General features: G+C 42.0%; 1 long non-coding RNA gene across 1 annotated transcript; it reads right to left on the bottom strand.

Annotated features, from left to right (window-relative positions):
* Positions 1-2,825: 2,825 nt before the first annotated feature.
* Positions 2,826-3,770, bottom strand: LOC130199929 (uncharacterized). The gene is made up of 3 exons (XR_008832915.1): positions 3,617-3,770; positions 3,005-3,498; positions 2,826-2,919 (listed from the first exon to the last, which is right to left on the bottom strand). It is a non-coding gene; the product is annotated as an uncharacterized LOC130199929 (long non-coding RNA).
* Between the last annotated feature and the right edge of the window lie 9,714 nt (positions 3,771-13,484).

Here is a 13,484-nt window from a genome sequence, read left to right as displayed (position 1 = left end):
TTTAGGCTCGGCTGCAGAGTGGGTGGAGCAAGAGTGTGGTTCAGGGAACGGTGTCTGATTGTCATCAGCTGGACTAATTGGTAATCAGATTGGTAATCAGTCCAGCTGATGACGATCTGTGTTTGTGTATCTGAGTGTCTCCATAAAGGAGCTGGACAGACGGAAGATCAGGAGCGTGGAGAGCAGAGACAAAGTCTGCGGGCCTAAAGGTGCGGTAATCTCGGAACTCGGGCCAATCGGCTCTTGTGTTCCGCTCTCGTAGCTGGAAGTGGAAGTCTTTCAGACGTAACAGTAACTTCATCGGTTAGAGTGACCGAGCTGAGTGAGCCTACGGGTGATGTCATGAACCCAAACACGAGGGCGTTAGTGTGGGATGTCCACAACAAATATAAAGCAGAACTAGTGGTTAGTTATTCTGGTAGATGAAGGAAATGATAACTGTCTTTACGGAGACGAGACACGGCGATAAGCCCCACCCCTCGCGGAGCGTCTCGACGCTTATGGTGAGAACACGGTGAACGGTCGAGCGAGTAAACTCATGCGTTTTGTGCGACGCGAAAAAGTTTCGCGTTTGGTGTGAACGCACCTTAAGACAATAAAAGTTATTCTGGCACATCACTGGCTGCTCATTCTTTGGTGCTTAGAGGGGAACTTACTGGTGAAGGCTCGAAACCTGTCACAATGGAATTACAGTGAAAGAAGTCACGGAAAAGGGGCTCCTGATGGGGTCGGAGCTTGTGTGAAGCGGATGGCAGACCAGGTTGTGCTAAGGGGACATGATCTGCAAACTGCTGAGGCACTGTTTGACTTCTTGTCCAGCTAAGATGGGATGAAAATCCTAATTAAATTTATAGAGGAAAGGACATTGCTGAATTTGACACACTGCTCCCTCCTGTCCTACCAGCTGTGAAGGGTATACTGGGCACACACCAAATTTTCACAACAACACCAGGGGAAATATTTCACAGGGAAGTCGGTTGCTTCTGCAGCTATCCCAAAGTGTGTGTCTGCGTCAACGTCAAACAAGTCACAATGACCACTGACAGTCCAGGTCAAGAGGTGAGCACAGTCCCTCCCGACCAAGATGAAGATGATGAAGGTGACCAAGATGTGTTGGAGGTGGGAAAGTTCATCATTGTCAAGTATGATGAGAAGCGATATGTGGGCCAAATCTCAGATATTCAGGGAGAGGACATACAGGTGAATTGTATGGTTCAGCATGGACAGAAGAATACTTTCCAGTGGCCTGACAAAGATGATCGCATCTATTACTCACGTACCAACATAATTGGGGGGATATCTGAGCCTGAGCCTGTTGAGCAAGAAATATCCTGAAACAGACTGAGTTCGAGGCGTTAAGCTCAATTCAAGCAATAGAGTTTATTCAGTAACTGAAAGGTTGTCCGGCAGTTAAACATGCACGGGCCTAATTTACGTCGGCTCGTGGGGAGCAGACGAAACTAAGGAAAAAGGCGCTTAATCAATAGTGCGCAGCGGGTTTCATAGGTTCTCCTGAAGGGAGCCTTTGGTTAAAGTCAAAGCTGCAGGCGGAGCTAAGTTTAAAACAGAGCGGCCTGGTTGGAGCACTGGGTATCTCCACCCACACTGGCTCACGTCCATGATTCCTTCTTCGTGGGTCATTTGTTCGAGAGCGGCGATCATGAGTCCACTTCCTGTCATGAGCGGCTTAAGCGTAAAAAGCGGAAGTGGGAACGGGAGCGTTCTTTCGAAACCGTCAGTACTTCTCCATTGTGCGGGCGAGTCGGCCCGAAGTATTTAACCCTCTTCTGTACGGTTACAATTCTGCAATGAGCTAAATATAACGTATTCAAACATAGCATAGCATAAATGTATCTTTTATCCACAAGCCCTGTAGTAGAGTGGCAAAATTAGCCCAACTGGATTGGATCATGTTCAACACATAGCTTTGCCAAACAATCCCCTAAATAGTCCTGTGTTTGTTCAGAGGAGGGATTGGTCGGTTTTTTGGTTGCTGTTGAGCTGTGGCGAGCACTGACTGCTCGTGTTTGATACTGCCTTGTTTATTGGTAAACTCTACTGCAGGGGTCGGGAACCTATGGCTGGCTGGCTCTTCCGGTGACGGCATATGGCAAATGCCAAGTAGAGTACGTCATCTTACTTTGCACACCAGCACTCCACAGGATGTTCAATCTTGTTGAGGGGGATGCGAGACAGTGTGGCTTATCCATCTGGATAAATTCCGATTTCTTTTCCGCATGAAAGCCCTGAAGCAAAAATAATTGTTACATCAGAGACCATAAGACATGAAAAAAATGATACATCCTTATACACTTACCTTGTGCATCCCTTCAATGTTTCAGTTGATTGGGAGTAGCGCCAAATGGGTCAATAAACAAAGCCCTTCCCTCTTTCGGATACATGGCCTTTAACAGAGAGGATAGTTATGTGCAAGATTCTGAGATTAATATTTAGTTTCACAAATGGCATTGTTTAAGTGCACTTACCACCAGAGTCCAATGGTGATTCTTGCAGACAACTCCAATAAGAGTGTCCCACTCCATTACATCAAGCTGCAAAGTGACATAGTTGATAAGTGTACAACTGTAACTGACATCTTTTAAAAGTCTTTATTAGTCTTACCTGTCTCAACCCCCTTGATATGCCATCCCAAATGGCTGTCATCTCAAAACTGTCAATGACATTCACCTTACTTTGGATTTTTCTGGTCACGCATAACAGGTAAGCATTTATGATCTAAAAATGTAAAAGAGATCAAATTAACATGCATTTTTAAGAGAAACAATCTTAACTAACTTACAAACACTTACTTCACTCTCCAATTCTCTGCCAGGTTCTGTAAATCTGTCGTAAATAGTTTATATGGGCCCAGTTTCAACCAGAGTATATGGCCCTTGGTCTGCCATATATCCTGGATAGCTGAAAATGTGGAACATTTGTCATTTTAAAGAGTGTATAGCATTTTAATTCTTAGTCAGATTACTGAAATGGGCTGCATCTTTACCATGGATGGGTTGATTCCCTTCAAATGCGGCTGGTGGAGGGTTGGCAGCATGTTGGTTGGGGCTAGAGAGGCTGGGTGGTGGTTGTTGGGGCGGGGGGTCAGGTATAGGACAGCTGCTCACCTTCGTGAGTCCAGCTGGGATTCTGTCCTCTGGTTTGTTAAAAGGTGTCAGCTGGTCGATATTAGCGACCATCGTGCTTTGGTCCTTGGCCAAATGTACTACTTTCTCACTGATGCCTGTGATAGTAAATGGCCCCAACATATCCGTCTCCATTCCCCCCTCCTTCCGCTGCTCTTCTCGAATGTAAAAAAAAAAAAACTAAGTCCCCAACCTTAAAATTGTCCTCCCAACCACTTTCCAATTTCCGTTTTCGGATCTTGGACTGACTTTTTTTGACATTTTCTCGAACTCTTGAGTAAGTCTCCGGTTGGTTGCTTAGCCCTTGAAATATTTGCTCCCTCCTGGCCACATTCTCAACTTTGTCAGTTGTCACCTGAATTAAAACAATTATATAAAGTTAATAAAAACACAACCAAAGTAGTGTTATATTCCAAGCCAGTAATTAAAAGTAATCTCAACCCCTTCACTCAAAAATAAAGAGAGCCACTTACCTCGTAGTCTTTTGGCACCTCTGAGGGATACCTGGCCTCTCTGCCAAACATTAAATAATAAGGGCTATGCTGTGGTCAAATTTTTTTTTTTGTCCACAGGCCAAACAGTCGCCTAAAAAAAACTCATCCCATTTTTTGGGGTTCTTTCTGGCCAGTTTGCTGAGAGACCTGAAAGATTTCACATAACAGCAGATGTTTCACGTCAACAATTTATTTTATTGATGGTGAATTTCAATTTCTGAGAATGCATCTTACCTCTATATGGTGCCATTAAGCTTCACCACCAAACCATTGGTTTGTGGATGGTATGGCGAACAGAAGCTTCTTTCAATTCCAAGGGCCTCACAGTCTGGCATTCACCTTAAATTGCATTTAGCAGAACACAAGTCGGCATTTACAGTATTGCTTGATAACAGGTAACGTTTGTCATTACTTTACCTGATTTTTACATTCTGTGCCCTGGTCTGTAAGCAGTCTGAGGTGCACCAAATTTGTATACAAAATCAATAATACAATTGGTCACCAACTCTGCCGATTTATTTTTCAGAGGGTAGGCTTCTGCCCACTTTGTGAAATAATCAACCATCACAGATATATTGATTTCCACCCTCTGTTACAGTGAGCTTCATGAGGTCCATGCCGACCAGCTCAAATGGCTCTGCAACCTGAAAGAGTTGAACGATATTTAGACATCTGTATGAAGTAACTGATATGAAAGCACATTTAGCTGCATGGGACATCGATCTGGACAATACCCTCACCTCTATTGGGCTTTTTCTTCGAGATTGGCTCTTTTCGACTGGCACTCCGGACACTGAGCAACCTGGAGGGAAAAGATATTCAAGTTAAATGTATGTAGGACTTTGGTCTAGTACAAACAGTAAGCTTAAGTTCAGGAGATATTTTTGAGTGTTTTCCAATGTTATTCCAGTTGACAGATTTTGGAGACTTTGTAAAAAGAGGGAGATACATTGCAGGTCACTTCTTACCCATTTCCGGATATCTGCTTCCATGCCTGGCCAATAGTAGCGGCTGATAACTGCATGATGGGTCTTTTCAACTCCACAGTGTGACCCAATGTTACTGCAGTGCAGCTCTATGAAAATCTCATTCGCTTCAGCTGCTGTGAGGACCACCTTTGCAAAATGCTCTTGGTCTTTTTTCCTCCTCCTGCAAATGTAATGTAGCACTCCATCTGTTTGAAAAAAAACTCAATGTTATCCTTTTAATAACAACAAAATGACTTACTCATTGATAGTGTATAGCAGAGGTACTCAACAGGCGCTTATTTTGTGGCCCCCGACATGCCTGTTTTTTTAAATTTTATTTAATTTTTATTAATCCCCAAGGGGAAATTAGTTCTCTGCATTTAACCCATCCTTAGTTATTAAGGAGCAGTGGGCTGCGGTGAAGCGCCCGGGAAGCAACTGGGGGTTCAGTGCCTTGCTCAAGGACACTTCGACTTGCAACTAATGGGGAGAGCGGGGATCGAACAAACAACCTTGCGGTTGAAGGACGGCCCTCTTACCCCACTGAGCTACAGCCGCCCCAAAATAAATGCATAATAATTATAATTAGCCAACCAAAATCGTGTGAAAATTATTGTAGTGCGCCTTTAATTTAAGTTCCCGCCTTTTTATCGCGCCAGCTCATCTGTTAAAATATTTTGCACCTTAATTAATGATGGCGACAAAGAAAAGGAAAGTGGATGACGAAAACAGGGTTTTCAACTCTGCATGGAAAAGTGAATTTGCTTTTGTGGAGATACACGGGAAACCAATGTGTCTCCTCTGTCAAAAAACAATATCTGTCTCAAAGCGAGCGAATTTACAACGCCATCACGAACAGCGTCACCCGGAGTTTAAAGATGCCTATCCACCTGGCAGCGACCTGAGGAGAAACAAAATACAAACGTTGCTCAGTGGGTTTCAAGCCCAGCAATCCATGTTCCGCAGCGACAACGTTACAGAGGCCTCGCTCAACATCGCCTGGAATATTGCGAAAGCCAAGAAGCCAGCTACAGAGGGAGAATTTCTTAAAAATACATTTGCGGACTGTGCGGAATCACTGTTTTCGGAATTTAACAACAAGGACGACATCATCAGACAAATCTCAAAGCTGCAGTTGTCTGATTCTAACGTGACCAGGAGAGTGGAAGTCATTTCAGACGATCTTTTATCAAAGTTGCTAAAAGACATTGAAAGTGCCGAGTACTTTAGTCTAGCATTCGATGAATCCACCGACCGCACAGACATCGCGCAGCTTATAGTCTGGGTGCGCTTTCTCAAAGGGGACACATTTGCCGAGGAAATGCTGGCTTTGCTACCGCTAACAGGGCAAACACGGGGAGAGGATATGTATTCTGCAATGATGAGCTTTTTTCACGGACCAGGCAAAAACATCAACTTAAAAAAGCTGGTTTCTCTGACTACTGATGGGGCTCCTTCCATGGTAGGAAAGGAGAAAGGATTAATTGCTTTGCTCAGAAAAGATACTGAAACGCCGGACTTCTTCTCATATCACTGCATTTTGCATCAAGAGCAATTGTGCAGCAAGCTGAGAGGTGGAGAGCTCAAAGTGACTGGACTCTGTGACACGAACAGTCAATTTTATTCTTGCACACGCATTGAAACACAGACAGTTCCGTTCCTTGGTCCAAGAGTTTGAAAGTGCATACACTGACTTGGCGATGCATGCGGAGGTCAGGTGGCTTAGTCGCGGAAAGGTCCTCGATCGCTTCATGGAGCTGCTACCAGCTGTGCGCATATTTTTGGAAGAGAGGGGCCGACGTGATTTACTGGCACCCCTGGAAGATGACACATTCATGCACAACACCGCTTTCCTGACTGATATAACGCGTCACTTGAATTCACTCAATCTTAAGCTTCAAGGAAAAGAAAAGGTTCTGCCGATGATGATGAATGATGTGGCTGCATTTGAAACCAAACTGAGCCTGTTTGCGCAGCAGCTTGAGGTAGGAAATTTCACACACTTTCCTGTTCTACAGGCCCAAGTGTCACAACCAGGTTCATTTTCACCCACCCCTTACTGCGCCTACCTCATGGAATTGAAAGAGGAGTTTTCCTCCTGGTTCGCGGACGTTAAATCCTTGGAACCCGTGCTGGCATTCACAGAGAATCCCTTTGCTTGTGACGTACAGGCTACTTCAGTCTGTCACATCTGGGCAATTTGGAGTCGAAAGGGCTGCGTTTGAGGAACAACTCATAGAGCTGCAGCACAACAACATCCTCAAAGAAAGACACAAGGAGGAGAGCATTGACACATTCTGGATATCCTGTGTTCTGAGGAACACATACCCTGCATTAATCCTGTGTGCTCAGAAAATCCTGACCTGCTTTGGATCTACTTATGTGTGTGAAAGCTCCTTCTCTGCCATGGGAATAATAAAATCAAAGCAGAGTTCCCGTCTAACTGACAGACATTTGGCAGACTCTCAGAGCAGCTACAACTGAGCAACAACCGGATCTGAAAGGACTTGTGAAAAGAATGCACACTCAGAGCTCTCACTAGGAATAAGTAAACAGTTGTTTGTTATATTGTTGTTGTTATTAATATTTGTGAAATGCAGACTCAGAGCTCTCAATAGGAAAAGTAGCAATTGCAAACTTTATCAATGTCATCAATGCAAAGCTATTCACTCCAGTGTTAATAAAACATCAGCTTGACCAACACTTGTCATCCTTGGAAAAGCAGTCGCTACACTCCATTTGTTACCGAAATTGAGAATATTTGTTAAATATTCCTAGATGCTTTGGAATGCATTAAAAATGACTAGCAAGACAGCATATTAAACAGCAGTAGTAAATACAGTGAATAAAATGGTACAAATATATGTTAATAATAATGTGTGGCCCTTTGCACCTGTTGTGGTTTAAATGTGGCCCTCTTGGCCTCCGAAGTTGAGTACCCCTGGTGTATAGCAGGCCCGGGGTGGGTAATCGGGAGAGTTCCCGGTGGGCCGCTTCACTTCTGGGCCGGTCGAGAATTTTATTTGTTGACACTTCGATAGGTTGATCGCGGTCGCTGCAGAGCTCCGACGCCGGTCTGCGCGCATCGGGACTGAGCAAAAAAATAGTCACTTGCACCCCCCCCCCCCCCCGTCAACAACTCTTCTCGGCTCGATGCCGGCGCGCGCAAGTATTTGCATTGCATTATCCAATTTCCACTACTATAAAAAAAGTGGGCTGGTCTTGAGCCTGAAATTCCCGGGCTGAAAAGTGGCCCCACTCCAACCCTGGTGTATAGTATTACTACTTACCCTTGAGCACAAATGTAGAGGCTCTTCTCCTGATGGTAAACCTTTGCTGTTTGGTGAGGCATTCAGATAGGAGATTATGGTTTTTATAATCCATAATTTCTTTCACGATAATTGGATCCATTTTTAACTTTCTGCTTCGATTTCTTCCTCACTACTTCCAACACTCATGCAACTTTTGGTCAACATTATATAGGTCCCCAGAAATGTTTGCTAATTGGGAAATGGCCTTTGCCCATTTGTAACTTCAAATTTAATGTGGAACAGATGGTCAACATTCATATTGTGGGTCACTGTGACCCAGTTATAAAAGGTATGTCTTTCAATCAGAGAATCAGTGGTTCAATCATCTCCTCCCCTAGCCCTAATCAGCGTGTAATGATATGAATGTGACTTTATTTCCCATATCAAACTCAAGTGAACTCACCTGTTTGCCTTCTGTGTGTTCTTGGCTGGTTGGAACAGCCGCTTATTGGTTTGAGAATATGGTTGAGTGCTCCGTAGTTCATGTCAACATACTCCATGGTAGTCGGCAGCATTATGGTCACAAGTTGATCTGGTTGCCGTATGCCTTGAGGGGCGACTGTTATTTGTTTGTAAAAGTACAACATCATACTCGATATGCCAATCGTGACGTAGCGGTAGTGTCGCTGACTGCTGATTATTTTCCACCCGAAGATATGAGTTTGAATCCCCTAAATTGACTGGTACATGTATGGCCTTATTGTCCACATTGTGTATGTTTACCTCATGACAACAACACAAACATTTTCCTCATTAATGTGCAGCCCTTTAAAGACGTTTTGAATTGAAACTTGCTCCTTCGTTCACGTCAACATGCTCCATGGTAGTCGGCAGTGTGCTTGGTCACAAGTTTATCTGGTTGTTCTCTGCCTTTCGTGGTGACCAGTGACCGCAGTGCAGGTTATTTAATTGTGCAAACAGAGTAAATTGTGTCGATCTTGGCAAGATCCCCGACAATTAACCTTTTTCCTCCCAAAGACACAAGTTCGAATCCCGTAACATCCTTGTATATATATATATATATACTTGTTTTTGTACTACAGAGTTTTTCTACGTGACACATGTTTGTTTGCACAAAACAGGCTCCCAATTGTATGTTGATTAAGTGTTTATTTATTTGACCAAATGTATTTCAAAGGAAGGGCAGTTTGCTCAAAGTAAGAGGCTGCGTGGACAGTGAGGCACGTGAACGCTGGCTCTCCACCGACGGGACAAACAAACAAACGGAAATATTTAACGAACAACTTGGTTAAACTTCTCCAACGCCATGCCACCTAAACGGAACATTCCGGATGATATCGAAGAATTTAAAAAGTCGATCGATTTCCTCACGGAAGGAGTTTCTGCTGTCCAAAAGCAGCAGGGAACAATATGGGGCTGGTGGAGGAGGTGAAAGACCTCAGGGTTGAAAACGCAGAGAAGGACAGAAAGATTGTGCTGCTGGAAAACCGGGTGGCCGATCTGGAACAATACTCCAGGATTAATGACATCATTATCTCCGGACTGAATATCAAACCCCGATCCTATGCCCACGCAGCATCCCGCGAAAAAGGAGAAGAACTCACCGAACAAGAAGCCATTTCTGTGGAGGGACAGGTGTCCGCTTCTTTCCAGTCACACGGAATCAAGACGGATATCAATAACACGAGGCGTGCCGTCCCCTTCCTCGCAGACTGAACCGACCAACCAGCCGTGTTCATACGGTTGGTTAACAGAAAGCACAAGATTGAGTTGCTCAAACAAGGCCGCCGGCTGAAAGGAACCAGTCTATATGAACGAAAACTTGATAAAAAAGAATGCCGACATCGCTCGAAAAGCCCGTCTACTGCGTTACCAGAAGAAAATTCAATCTACGTGGACTGCAAACTGCAAAGTCTTCATCAAACTAAACGGTTCTCCAGAACAGGCAAAAGTTCTCGTCATCAGAAGCTTGGAGGAGCTTCAGTAACACCTTTCCAGTTTCAGTGACACCTGGTAGGATAAAGTATTTTTTCTTTTTTGTCATGGATACGGTATTTTTCCTTTTTGAAACGAACAAAACCTTCTATTTTCTTTGGATTATCAAACTGGTCCTGGTCCTGCTAATTTGTTCTACATGGAATAGTTATGATTATGTGTCTATATCTTATGGTTTTTCAGAGCTTCTTTGGTCAAGATGCAGGACATGGACTCAGATATGGACTCAGATATTGACCCAGAAATAATTTTTTAAAATAATTTGACTAGTAATTGCCAGTACTACACTGATGACCAGTTTAATAATAAATTTGATCTAAGACATGGAATATCGATCATACACTTCAATAGCAGAAGTTTATATGCCAATTTTGAAAATATAAAAGATTATCTAGGTCAATTCACCTCACCCTTTAGTGTGATAGCCATCTCTGAAACCTGGCTTAGTCTGGAGAAAGGTGTGGATTTTGAACTGGAAGGGTATGATTTAAATTTCAGTAATCGAGACAACAAAAAGGGAGGGGGGACAGCTTTGTATGTTGATCGAAGACTTAAATATAAGATTGTTAACTGCATGACTGCTGCTATTGAGGATGTGTGTGAATGTATTTCTATAGAGATTTTCATGAGGAAAAAGAAAAATATTATTGTTAGCTGTGTTTACAGAGCTCCCAGCTCCAGTATAGAGAAGTTCAAGGAAGTGATGGAAGGTATGTTTACAAACACTGAGCAGAAAGTCACTTTCATTTGTGGTGATTACAATATTTATTTATTAAATCCAAATAAACTACTATCGATTGATGAATATACTGCAATGTATGAGCTTATACCCTATCATTACTAAACCCAGTAGAATAACAGCTCAATCAGCAACAATTATAGATAATATATTTACTAATAACATGGAAGATAATTTAATTAGTGGGTTACTTATAAATGATATAAGTGACCACCTACCAGTGTTTGTTATCTACGATTGTGAACATAAAATGATGAAGGATGAAGGTATAACAAGACAGAGTAGAGTAAGAACAGAAGTTACCCTTGATGCTTTTAGAAGGGAATTGCTGGGACAAGACTGGAGAACTGTTTATGAAGCAGTGGATGTAAACTCTGCTTATGACTCTTTCTTGGATATTTTTTTATCAATATGATAGAAGCTGTCCAATGCGACAAAGCAATAAGAAAATCAATAGCTCTGATAAACCATGGATCACAAAGGGCTTGTTGAATGCCTGTAAAAAAAAAAAAGTGAACAAAAAAATTATAAGATAGAACTAGAGAAAAAGAAATGAAATATAAAAGATATAAAAATAAATTAACTGATATTATTAGAAAATGTAAGGATTACTACAATTTAATGTTGGAAAAGAATAAAAGTAATATCAGGGGCACATGGAACATACTAAACTCAGTCATTAGGGAAGAAAAAAAATAGCTCCAGCTTTTCTAATTATTTTATAGATAATTATAGGACAATCACTGACAAGAAGGAGGTGGTGGAGAGCTTCAACAACTTCTTTGTGAATGTGGGGCCCAAACTGGCAAAAGAAATAAACCCTCCACAAGGAGGAGGTGCTGAAATATTCTATGAAGAAAGAAATCCAGATACTATCTACAGGGCTCTCAAGTTTTGAAAACAGGCAAGCGTGAGATTTTCATCAGCACCCGACACAGCTGACCATTGCGCGCGTCGGCATCGAGCCGAAAAGAGTTGTGGACGGGGGGGGGGGTGCTAGTGACTATTGTTTTGCTCCATCCCAATGTGCGCAGACCGGCGTCGGAGCTCTGCAGCGGAACAATCGATCGGCGTATTGAGCACCCCTGCATTCAAGCATTAAATAGCCGAGAGGTTTTTTCAGCGTGAGGAATTCGATGTGTGGCGGGAGTGCGTGAGATAAGACCGAAATGCGTGAGTCTCACGCTCAATGCGTGAGACTTGAGAGCCCTGTATCTATTTGAGAGGTACAGATAAAAATGAAATTATTAACGTTGTTCAGAAGTTTAAGAACAAAACATCTCTGGATTGGAATGGTATTGACATGACTTTAATAAAACAAGTAATTGACACTAGTATAGTAGACCCTCTAACTTTCATCTGTAATCTATCGTTCGACTTGGGATGCTTTCCCAGTAATATGAAAACTACTAAAGTGATCCCAGTACACAAAGCTGGAGGAAAACACCTATTTACTAACTACAGGCCAGTTTCACTGCTCTCCCAGTTCTCTAAAATTCTCAAAAAGCTCTTTGTTGTGCGGTTGGACAGCTTCATTGACAAATATGAGTTGCTTATGGACAGACAATATGGTTTTAGAACGAATAGATCAACTGCAATGGCTTTAATGGATTTAGTCGAAGAATTAACAAGTAACAGTGATAACAAAAAATATTCAGTTGGTGTTTTTGTCGATCTAAAGAAAGCGTTTGACACAATTGATCATGGTATTTTAATACATAAACTGGAAAGGTATGGGATTAGAGGGGTAGGGCTAAATTGGTTAAAAAGTTACATTGAAAACAGAAAACAGTTTGTTCAGATGGGTGTAACTAGGTCACCTCTCAGATATTATGTGGTGTTCCGCAGGGGTCAATTCTTGGACCGAAATTATTTGTACTGTACATCAATGACATCTGCAATGTTTCTAAAATATTGAATTATGTTATTTTTGCTGATGACACTAATGTATTCTGTGCTGGGGAGAACCTTCAGCAGCTGTTGGAGGTTGTCACGGCAGAATTGAGTAAGCTAAAGTTGTGGTTCGATGTCAATAAATTATCAGTAAACATTAAAAAAACAATTTATGGTTTTTGGTAAGAAAAATATACATCCGAATACTCCGGTAGAATTAATGTTGGATAGTGTTATGCTGGAAAGAGTTTCCGAGAATATATTTTTAGGCGTGATAATCGACCACAACTTTAGCTGGAAACAACATGTCAAGTATGTAAGGTCCAAATTAGCACGAACTGTAGGGATATTATGCAAAACACGGCACATACTGAACTATAAATCATTGCAGACATTATATTACACACTCATTCTACCATACATGACCTATTGTGTTGAAGTGTGGGGGAACACCTACAAAAGCACCCTACAGCCATTATGCATCATGCAAAAGAGAGCAATTAGAATAGTAAATAATGTAGGATATCTTGAGCACACCAATTCACTGTTCTTAAAATCACATACACTGAAACTTAGGGATATAGTAGAGTTGAAAACGGCACAAATTCTGTACAAAGCTAAACATAATTCACTTCCTGGAAATATTCAAAAGATTTTTAGAGATAGAGAAGGAGAGTATGAACTAAGAGGGAGATGGAATTTCAAACAGCCAATTGTTCATTCAACTCTAAAAAGCATGTGCACATCGGTCTGTGGGGTGAAACAGTGGAATAGTTTTACTGATGACATCAAGAAAAGAATCTGGTGATATAAAAAAAAAAATGTAAAGACATGACTGGACAAGTACAGACGTATCAGCATTGATGACGCATCATAAGTAACGGGTAATGGGGACAAGTTTTTTTGTTTTTGTTGATTGTTTTATGTATATGTAGTTGTGTGTGTGTGTTTTTATGGGTGTGTGAATTTGTATGCATGTG

This window comes from Pseudoliparis swirei, chromosome 9 (assembly GCF_029220125.1).
Source record: "Pseudoliparis swirei isolate HS2019 ecotype Mariana Trench chromosome 9, NWPU_hadal_v1, whole genome shotgun sequence".
Taxonomy (NCBI): Eukaryota; Metazoa; Chordata; class Actinopteri; order Perciformes; family Liparidae; genus Pseudoliparis; species Pseudoliparis swirei.
Note: the sequence above shows the minus strand (reverse complement) of the source record. Positions and strands in the feature narration are given on the sequence as shown.